The following is a 10205-nucleotide window of genomic DNA, read 5'->3' on the forward strand; positions in this document are numbered from 1 at the left end:
TAAAATCAAATCAATAGTCTTAGTCTTCACTTGTGATCCCCAAATTCTCTTTGATAATTTAAATAACTTCTCTTCATGAGGTTTGAAAAAACTCGTTTTGTCAACGTTTTTCTTATATTTCTTTTCAACCTTTTCAGTTTAACTTATAATTGAGTTTTGATCGTCTCTACCTTCAATGTATCCTTCACAGAAGTAAGGAATGCATCATAAACTTATTAATAATTGAGTTGAGCTTCAAAGATACTTATCTCATCCTCTACGTTCTATACTCACTAAAACTCTACATCTGAAGGGTTCTGAAGGGTAATTAGGGCATCATGCGGAAACTTACAATTTGCAAATCATATAGTTGATAAATCAGATAACAAAAAACTTATACTAAAAATCAAAATATCATTATATCAAAACTAATATAAAGAAAAACATTGAAACTTTAGAGAGAATAAATCTCCCCATAAACAAGACTCTTAAACGACTACATTGTGGATGTTATTGTGTTAGAAGAAACAAACCTATATTTATAGAGTCCTAAAACCTTTCCTACTAGAAAGAACTAGCTACTCCAAAACTTTTTCCTAAAAGGAAAAAATAAACCAAATATGAAAGAATATTATATTTTCCTTTCAGGAAACTAAAAACATTTATGGTAATGTTTTGTCTTTTCTTTAAGGAAAAATAAATCTTAAATTATGGTAAGAAAATCAGGGCAAAACCCTAACAAATCTCCCCTTTTGGCTGGATTTTCTTGACAAAGCTTGATCTGTCTTCTTCATTGCATGATAATCTTGTTCGTCACAAAATCTTCATCACTGTTGCTTGCCATGGTTAAAAATAAAGTTTAAAATATATGGGTTAAAAATATTTTGTTTTTATTCTTAAAAATTGCAGCAACAAGAATGTTGAAAATATGGTTGAAACTTCTTCTCCACATGTAGCTTGACAAAAAATCTTCATTATCATCAACACAAATTGATTTGAAACCGCCTTGAACATGTCTTCAATTTTGTTCCATTGGATCGTTGAACCATGTGCTTTGATACCACTTGTAGGGAAATAAAGGTGAATAGGGCGTCATGCGGAAGTTTACAAGTGCAAATCATATGGTTGACAAATCAGATGACAAAATATTATACTAAAAATCAAAATATTATTATTTGGAATTTGGCCAATTGGCCTACATATTGAAAACTAATAAAAAAACATTAAAATTGTAGAGAGAAAATCTCCCCGTAAACAAAACTCTTAAATGTCTATATTGTGGATGTTCTTGTGTTCAGCTTTGAGAATAGAGATCTTCAATTTATAGATCTCCAAATTTTTCCTCTAAGGAAAGAATAAACCAAATATGGAAGAAAATTATATTTTCCTTTCAGAAAAAAGTAAAAACACTTATGGTAATGTTTTGTCTTTTCTTTTAGGAAAAAATAAACTTCAAATAAGGTAAGAAAATCATAGCAAAACCCAAACACTTCAAAGATACTTATCTCATCCTCTACGTTCTATACTCACAAAAACTCTACATCTGAATTTTTTTCCATCTTCACTTTTTTTTGATAACTTGTTATTACAATCATTACACCCACTTGAAGACCTCCACTTTCATCATGATTGTAGACACATAATTTTTGACCGAACTTAAGTGTTACGCCCTTTTTAGAGCTTAAATATTTTACAAAAATATAAATTAAATATTTGACTTTTACCTTATTTTACTAACTTTATTTTAAAAGATTTGAAAACAACAAAAATAGAATCGCGATTTTAGATAAAATTTTATTTTTCCAGTGGTTTAAAAAGAAATGAAAATTTACAAAAAATTATGTGTTCTTTTAATTTAGATTAATAAATAAACTAGTATTATCTCTTTCAAATTGGTTATTTAACTTTTTAGTTCAAACTAATTAATTTGAATTTTATATATATTTAATTTATAAAATAAAATTAAAAATAACCTAAACTACCCATATCCCACCCCTTAAACCTCTCTTCCGCTCTCCACTCCTCCATATCCCACACCTCTCGACACTACCCCACTACCCCATTTCATCCCATTTCCCCCTAATCTGCACCTACAACTACAGACACTACTCACAAACATCAACACTACATATATACCTACACACAGACCCAAGAAAAACATACACAAAACGTACAAAGGAGAAAAAAATAAGAAAAATACATAAAACAAACGCACAACAACGAAAAAGGACAGTCCCATTTTATCTTTTTTTTCTTTAAAAAATTCACCATCACATTCACATCTTTTCTTCCTTTCTCATATTATCATATCAACACAAATACATACAACATACAAAAGATTTGTGGGCGTTCTAATCGAGGTTCGATCCAGACTTTGCGGTATTCAACTTTACCTTACTCTTAATTTATTTATGGAATTTGATATAACTATTTGATATGTTTTCATATAGTTTTGTTTCCTTCATAATATGATTGAAATGAGTATTGACATCATTAGTTTATTTTGAGAGTTAAAATAAATTGTTCGCAATCCTGAGTTATATATTTATGTTATTACTTAGTTGAAATCTTTAAAGATGAATACAATCTCATCATTATGTAAGAGTTTATTTTGTTGTTATTCAATTATGTTGTGCCTAAGCTATTGTTTTTATGACATTGTGGTAATTTAATGTTGATGTGAGTTGCCTATTACTATTCACATAGTTTTAAATAAATGTGTCATTATCCAATAAACAAACAAATATGTTGTGTTGTTAAACTGGAATTTACTCTATTTCAGATTTGTTGAATTTTTTGTTATGAAGACTATTTAATTAAATATATCATCGATTAATAAAATAATGAAATAAAAGATTAGTTGTCTAGAATTCACAAAAAATAAGAGTAAGCATCTTTAATACTAGATGAACTTTAGGCATGTTAAAAATATTTGTTTCAATTAAGAATGTGGTTACACATCTTTTTTGAGACATTAAAAAATAAACTCAAGGATACGGTGACGTACCTTGTCCAATAATATAACTAACTTCATTAATTTAAAGTAGAGACTCAGAGACAACATTATTAAGTGTGATGGGAAGAAGACAGTTATGCCTCTAAATGTCAAGACCAAGAATGCGGTTAGCATCTAGGTTGAAACCAAGTAAAAGTTTCACAAATAAAAATGCGAGCAAATCATGGCCTATAAAAATATATCCAAAAGATAGTTAAAATAAGTATAAGTCAATAAAAGCGACCGTGTTAGAATCACGACACTCGAGGGATGCCTAATACCTTCCCCTCGGTCAACAGACCCGAATTTCTGGTTCGCAGACCAAAACTAAAGAGTCATTTCTTATTGATTAAGGATACAAAAAAGTGACTTGGAACACCATAACTCAATTCCAAGTGGCGACTCTGAAAATTAAAAATAATCCCTAAATCAATACCGTCACTTAAATTGGAAAAACTCTTCCGCCGCCGTGCGCAAAAAGGGGTGTGACAGTGATCTTCTTTATCTTCATGGGACATTTCAAGTATTTTTGATTTTTGGATAAGTTTACACCAGCTATTTCACCAATATTTTTATTTTCAATTGGAATACCTTTAATATAAGAGTTATTGGTAATAAGACATAATCATATAAAAAATTACAATATGCTTGACTAAATCACACAAACTTAATATAAACAATTTAATTCAAAATATAAAAGAATATGATTCATTATTTTAGGATTACATTGCAAAATGTAAAAAAAAAAAAACCTAAAGAGATGATGACAAACAATAATGGAAGCAATGCTAGTTGTATTCACAAATCCGCATAGAAAAAAAAAAGTCTTTCTTTTCTATTTTAAAGTATTTTTTATCTCTTTTTTTTTTGTTAGAAGACTTTTGTACTCTCTATTCTTGTAATTTTTTCATTCTTTCTAATTTCTCTTATTGTTGTTTTTTTTGTCATCCTTTTCAAATTAAAGAAGAATGAGGTTTTAAATAGATAGAGAATATGAAGCACCCTACTCTTCTTGGCAAACTAAGAGTCAAATGAATGCAATAAATTATTTACCTTCCGAATGTGCCACACAACGTAATCAATGAAATTTCTTTCTTTTTTTCTTTTTTCAAGAGAAGATTAATTAGAAAAAGACTGCATTTCCCTTATAGAGGGTCAAATTCTTTTATTCATTAATTGAATAATAGATAAATGAATCATTTGAAAATTTAAAATAGGCCCAATATGTAGATTCATTTGATTAAGATCCAAAATTTAAAAAATGAACAAGCCCACTAACACAAAATTTCAACCATATAACCTATCTTGAAGATTAGATACAATAAATAAAGATAAAAAAACTAAAAATAAAAATTCAAGCAAACCTCAACATGGTAAATCTTAAGGAGCACTAATAAAAATATATATAACCCGACACCAATGACCTATGTGATTAAAAAATTTTTGATAGTGACAAATTCAGATGGAGGGTGAGAGGGAAAAATATTGATATATGTTTTAAGGTAATGGGGGTCGACGAAAAAAATAATCGAAAATTTTTTCGATAAATTTTTGACACAAAATTTATATCAAAAGATAGCTCTTGAAGAGCTCTATACATTAATGTAAAGGGTATATGATGAGGATAACTGAAACTTCATAAGTCTAACAAAAAAGTGATGATTCTTTTTGGTTATTTTAGATCTATGAAGTTTGGCTACGGTTAAAGATAAATAGTTTGTAAATTTGTGTAGAGGAAGGTGGAAGGAAGAAGTGATAAATTTTTTGAGTGATTTTTCCGATGGAGTGGTGGTCTGCGGCGGTAGTGATGGTGGTTAGCCGGCGGCAATGGTGATTGGTGGAAAGAAAGGGGAGAAGAAAATATAAATAAAAAATAAGGCTAAAATTCTTATTTTCTGAAGTTTTTTTGTATATTTGATAGGGTCACATAAGAACCCTTAGATCAAATGGTCAATGATGACTGAGATTAAATCTTGACAATTGTCATTAGATCAAGTTTAAAATTGATTGGGCTATCAGGATTGTATTTAAATCTATGGAATTTAATCAAAATTGAGTCCTTTGAAAAATGTAAAAGATAATCAAAATAAATAATGACAAACAAAAAATACAAAATTAAATTATGAGTAAAGACTATACAATATATATTATAGGAGTAATTTTAATATGCCAAAAAATAGGTGTTCACATAACCATTGTTGGAACTTTTACTTTTACATGTATTATTAGTTTGAGTAATTTTAGTTCATTCAAATTGGTATCAGAGCCAGGCAGTGGCAAATCCAAAGCTTTTGTTGAGAAATTTCGAAGTATAAAGAAGCATGTAAAAATTACAAGATGAAAAATCGAGTGAGATGGGAGAAAAATATTAATTTTAATCCGTTAATTTTAACTTATATTGCCATGTTCTGTTTAGGTTCTTCCTACTCTTACTCTGCTCCATCGAGCTTTTAAAATTTCTAGTGTATTTTTCCTTTTATTTTGCAGTATATCTACTTTTTTGAATCTTTTTCAAATTTTCAATTAGTGCACATTCAATCATATATTACTTTAAAAACCATTAAGATTTTTTAGAAAAGTGTAGAGATCGAGTTACTAATATTATAGTGTATATTCAGAAGATAAATAAATGACATCATCAATTTTTTTAGTTCATTTAATTTAATTTAGTAGGTTAATCATTTGTAACATTAAATAAATTATGAACCAATCAGATAAGTTTAGTTTTAATCTCTTTAGAATCGACTTGAAAATAGTAAGAAGGAGATACAATGAAATTAAGAGAAAAAAATTCAATTAAATAGATTTTATTAAAAGAATATTCACAATTTTTAAATTTTTCCTTTTGATTAATCTTAAATTACTTTATTTTATATAATAGTTTTCTAATTCAATTTTAAATTTAATAACAATTCATCATTTTCTCAAAGAGCTTCTTTGAGTTAGTACATGAAAAGAGAGTTACGTAGAAATAAAATGAACAATATAAATAAGAAGAATAAAAGACAAAAATATAAAAATTATGACTAATAAATTTTAAAAAATAAATAACATAAAAAGAAAAATAAAAAAAACAAAAAAATTACAATTTTAGATGGGAAAAAGGACGAATTTACCCCCAAACTTTAATAAATGTTACCGTTATGCTTTGCGTCCATCTCAGCCCCTACCGTCCAATTATCAGTACACAAATGCCCTCTCATTAACGACCCCCTCAATCTGTACACGTGTCTAAATCCTAAGCAACTACTCGTTTGACCATTGTTTTTAACCCATAAACTAACAACCCGCCCCATAAACCCAATACCCACCCGATTCTCTCTAAAATATCCTAAGTCAATTAAAAGACCCAAATATTCCAAGTCTCGTTCGTATCTCACAAACCCTAGCTTTCATCAGTGTAAAGTTCGTTGATTTCATAGTTTTTCTTGGTCGATTCCACCGCATGTTCGTCAAATCATCGTGTGTTGTCATATCACTGAGATCCGGTCAAAGGTACTCAAATATCCTAATTCACTTTCGTATCTCACATATATTGTTTTCTGTTTTCGATTTGCATTAAAAGGTAGTAAAGAAATGTGTTGTTGCGTTTTGCTTTTCAGTTGTTTCTTAAATTATTGTGTAGAATATGCTTTTTATAGTGAAAATGAAGTTCACTTTCTAGGGTTTAACTTATTCGAAAAATGAAGTTCATTTTCTAGGGTTTCACTTTTGAGTATTTTTATGCTGTTTGTTAGGCTTGCGTGCAACTTTTTATTAAATAAATATTTTTTTTGTTTGTATTTAGATTTGTTGGTTTGGTAATGTCATTTTCTGTTTCTTTAGTTTCACATTCCCCTGACTTTATTTCATTACTTTGTCTTCATGTCTACTTTATTTCATTACTTTGTCTTCAGGCCTTTTATAGGTTATTTTAAGCCCAAAACCTGAGCCCATCTCAGCCTTTTCAAAGCAAAAAAAAGGGTTAAAAATATTGCACTTACCGAAAGTCAAACTCAGGACATTCAAGTTAACAATGAACCCCCTAGCCATTGGGCCACGCTCATCTTTAGTTGTTTAGGGGGTTCATTTTACTTTGTATACGCTTAAAATCAAAAGTATACCTAATATATACCATGTAATTTTTCGACTAGGGGATCCCCTAAGCTCCACGTAGGTCCACCCCTCCATCACTTGTATCTCTAACAAATACTGTTGAGTCTTAATCTTCATAGATTGCGACTTTTTCAACATTTCTTCCTTATCATTTTCCTTAATTAACTAATGTGAATTTCATGTAACCAATCATCCAAGTTAGCAGCACTACCTTCACCTAAAACAAATAAATAGTCTTAGTCTTCAATTATAACCCCCAAATTCTCTTTGACATTAACTTCTCTTCATGGAGTTTAGAAAAACTTATTTTGTCTACGTTTTTCTTATATTTCTTTTTCAACCTTTGCAATTTAGCTTATAATTGAGTTTTGGATGTCTCTGCATCCAATATATTATTAACAAAAGTAAATAATGCATAAACTGATTAACAATTGAGATAAGCTTCAAACATACCTATCTGACCCTCTTAGTTCTATATTCTCTAAATCGCTACATCTGATTCTTTTTCTATCTTCACTTTTTTTGGTAACTTGCTATCAGAATCATCACTTCCATTTGAATACCTACAATCTTCATCATAATCCTCTTTATCTTTATGGTGTTGTTTCAAGTACTTTTGGTTTTTTGAATAAGTTTACATCAGTAATTTCATTAATATTTTCATTTTCAATTGCATTGTCTTTAATACAGGAGTTAATGATTTATTTAATAAAGTCTCCTATCTTTTCTTAATAACTTAATAATTTTTTTATATAACCGTTGTTGAATTTTTCATTTGTGCATATATTATTACTTTGGATAGTTTTATTTTTTTTTCTTAAGCCAAGTTTATTTATTTCTCTATCACTTGTATTTCCAACAAATACTCTAGAGTTTATCAATTTTCACAGATTGCGACTTCTCCAACATTTCTTTCCTATCATTTTCCATAATTAACTAACATGGATTATTTCTAGAGCTGTAAATATGTGCTGACCCACTCCATCTGGGCAAACCCATACATGCTTTGAAATTTGACGGGTCAGATCGGGCTAGACCATTTTTTGTGTGGGCCAGAAAATGGTCGGCCCAGCCCACAAGTATGTGGGCTACGGGCTTGCCGTGCCAACCCTTTTTTTGTAAAAGTATATATTTTTTAATTTTTTAAATTAAATTATAATTTAAAAATATTATCATAAATATCGACAAAATAATATTAGATGGTGTTAGTGTTACTACTTGTTAATCAAATCCACAAATAAAATTATCTTTATAATATTTATTAAGTTTGATTTCAAGTAAAAACATAAATAGCTAAATAAAAATATTAACCAAATTGTTTTCTAATGATCATAATAAAACACGAAAACTATGACAATATTACATAGGCTACAACCTATGTAGTGATTCCTAGGAATTTTAGGGAATTTTTATTTTATGTAATACATATTTTATAAACATAATTTTATTTAAATTGTAAAATTTCAAACTTTAAAATGATTTTGAGTTTAGACTCTTGCTATTTTTAATACTCTATTTTATTTCGGGTCGGTCCTACCCATATTTCTCAAGCCTCACGAATCAGCAGACTTATTAAGACTGGGCTAAAAAGCCCTTTTCTTAAAGACAGAATGACCTATGAGACCCTTATACTTGGCTCCATTTGTCACCTGGACCCTTCTACTCGCGACTTTGTCAATTGAACACTTAAAGTTATTAAAACACATTATTTTAAACTCCTCTGATCATGTGTCTCTCAATCGCGCTGATGTGGATAACACCTCACTATCCACATCAGATATATACGTCATTTTTTTTATTACAAATAATATTTTTAAAAATAAATCTCAAACTAATCTCCAAAATCATTTCTTTCTTGATTTCTTTTCATTTTTTCTTTTCTTGTCACATTTTTCATCTATTTTGCTACTTAGATTTTATGTTATCGTTGTTTTTTTTCTCCTAGTGAATTTTTTACGTTGAAGAGGAATTAGAGATAAGAAAAGCTTTGTTATGTTTTTTTTATTATAAATTTGTTGTTTTAATGGTGGTGAGAAATAAAATGACTAAAATGACGGATGAGAGAAAGAAGAGTAGGAGACAAAAAGTGGGTCATTTTAAAAAAACTCTTCCAAAATGCTCTCAATAAAATTGTGTTACATTTAGAAAGAATCAAACATATGTTTTTCAAAAATCCATCTTAAATCCACATTTATTTCACAATTTAGAACCTCTTTTTTTTCTTCTCTTTTACCCAAATCTAAATAAGTATATTGTTTTCCAATCATTGTAGAACTCTCAAATGATAGGAAGCATATGAGAAGAGAAAGAGGAAGAATTATGTGTAATAGCATTGGAAAAAATCGAAGATGTGTTTGTGGTGATGGTAGGTGTTGGATGAAATTACGAGGAAGAAGAAGAAGAAATGTACATCATTGAGAATGAAGTTTTTTTTTTTTTTTTTGATTTTTTTAAAATTGTTATATTTTTCTTTTAATTTAAATATTTTTTAAAATTTAAATAATTGTCTTCGCTTGCTTTTAAATGTGTGTAACCACGCTTTTGATCCAATTCAGCAAAAAAGGCCACATGAGCTTAGTCAACGGTCAAAGGGGTTTAAAATAGTGTGTTTTAATAACTTCAAGTGTTTAGTTGACAAATTCGTGAGTAGAAGGGTCTAGGTGACAAACAGAGTCAAGAACAAGGGTCCCTCAGCTCATTCCGCCTTTCTTAAATGGGCTTAAAAAATCGTAGCCCAACCCTATCAAATGATGGGTTAGGCCAGGCCGGCGCAACGGGATAGCCTATATTGACAACTCTAATTATTTCTAACCAATCCTCCAAATCAACATCACTACCTCCACCTAAAACCAAATCAACTGTCTTAGTCTTCACTTGTGAACTTTAAATTTTCTTTGACAATTTAAATAACTTCTTGTTATGGGGTTTTGAAAACCTTTTTTTGTCAATATTTTTCTTATATTTCTTTTCAACCTTTTTAGTTTAGCTTATAATTGAGTTGTGGTCATTTTTACCTCTAATATGTCCTTATCAAAAGTAAAGAATACATCATAAACTGATTTAAACCTGAGATGGGCTTTAAGAATACTTATCTCATCATTTTCGTTCCATACTCTCTAAAATCTTAAATCTGAAT

The sequence above is a fragment of the Solanum verrucosum genome, unplaced genomic scaffold, assembly GCF_900185275.1.
Source record: "Solanum verrucosum unplaced genomic scaffold, falcon-dt-bn FXZP01000101.1, whole genome shotgun sequence".
Taxonomy (NCBI): Eukaryota; Viridiplantae; Streptophyta; class Magnoliopsida; order Solanales; family Solanaceae; genus Solanum; species Solanum verrucosum.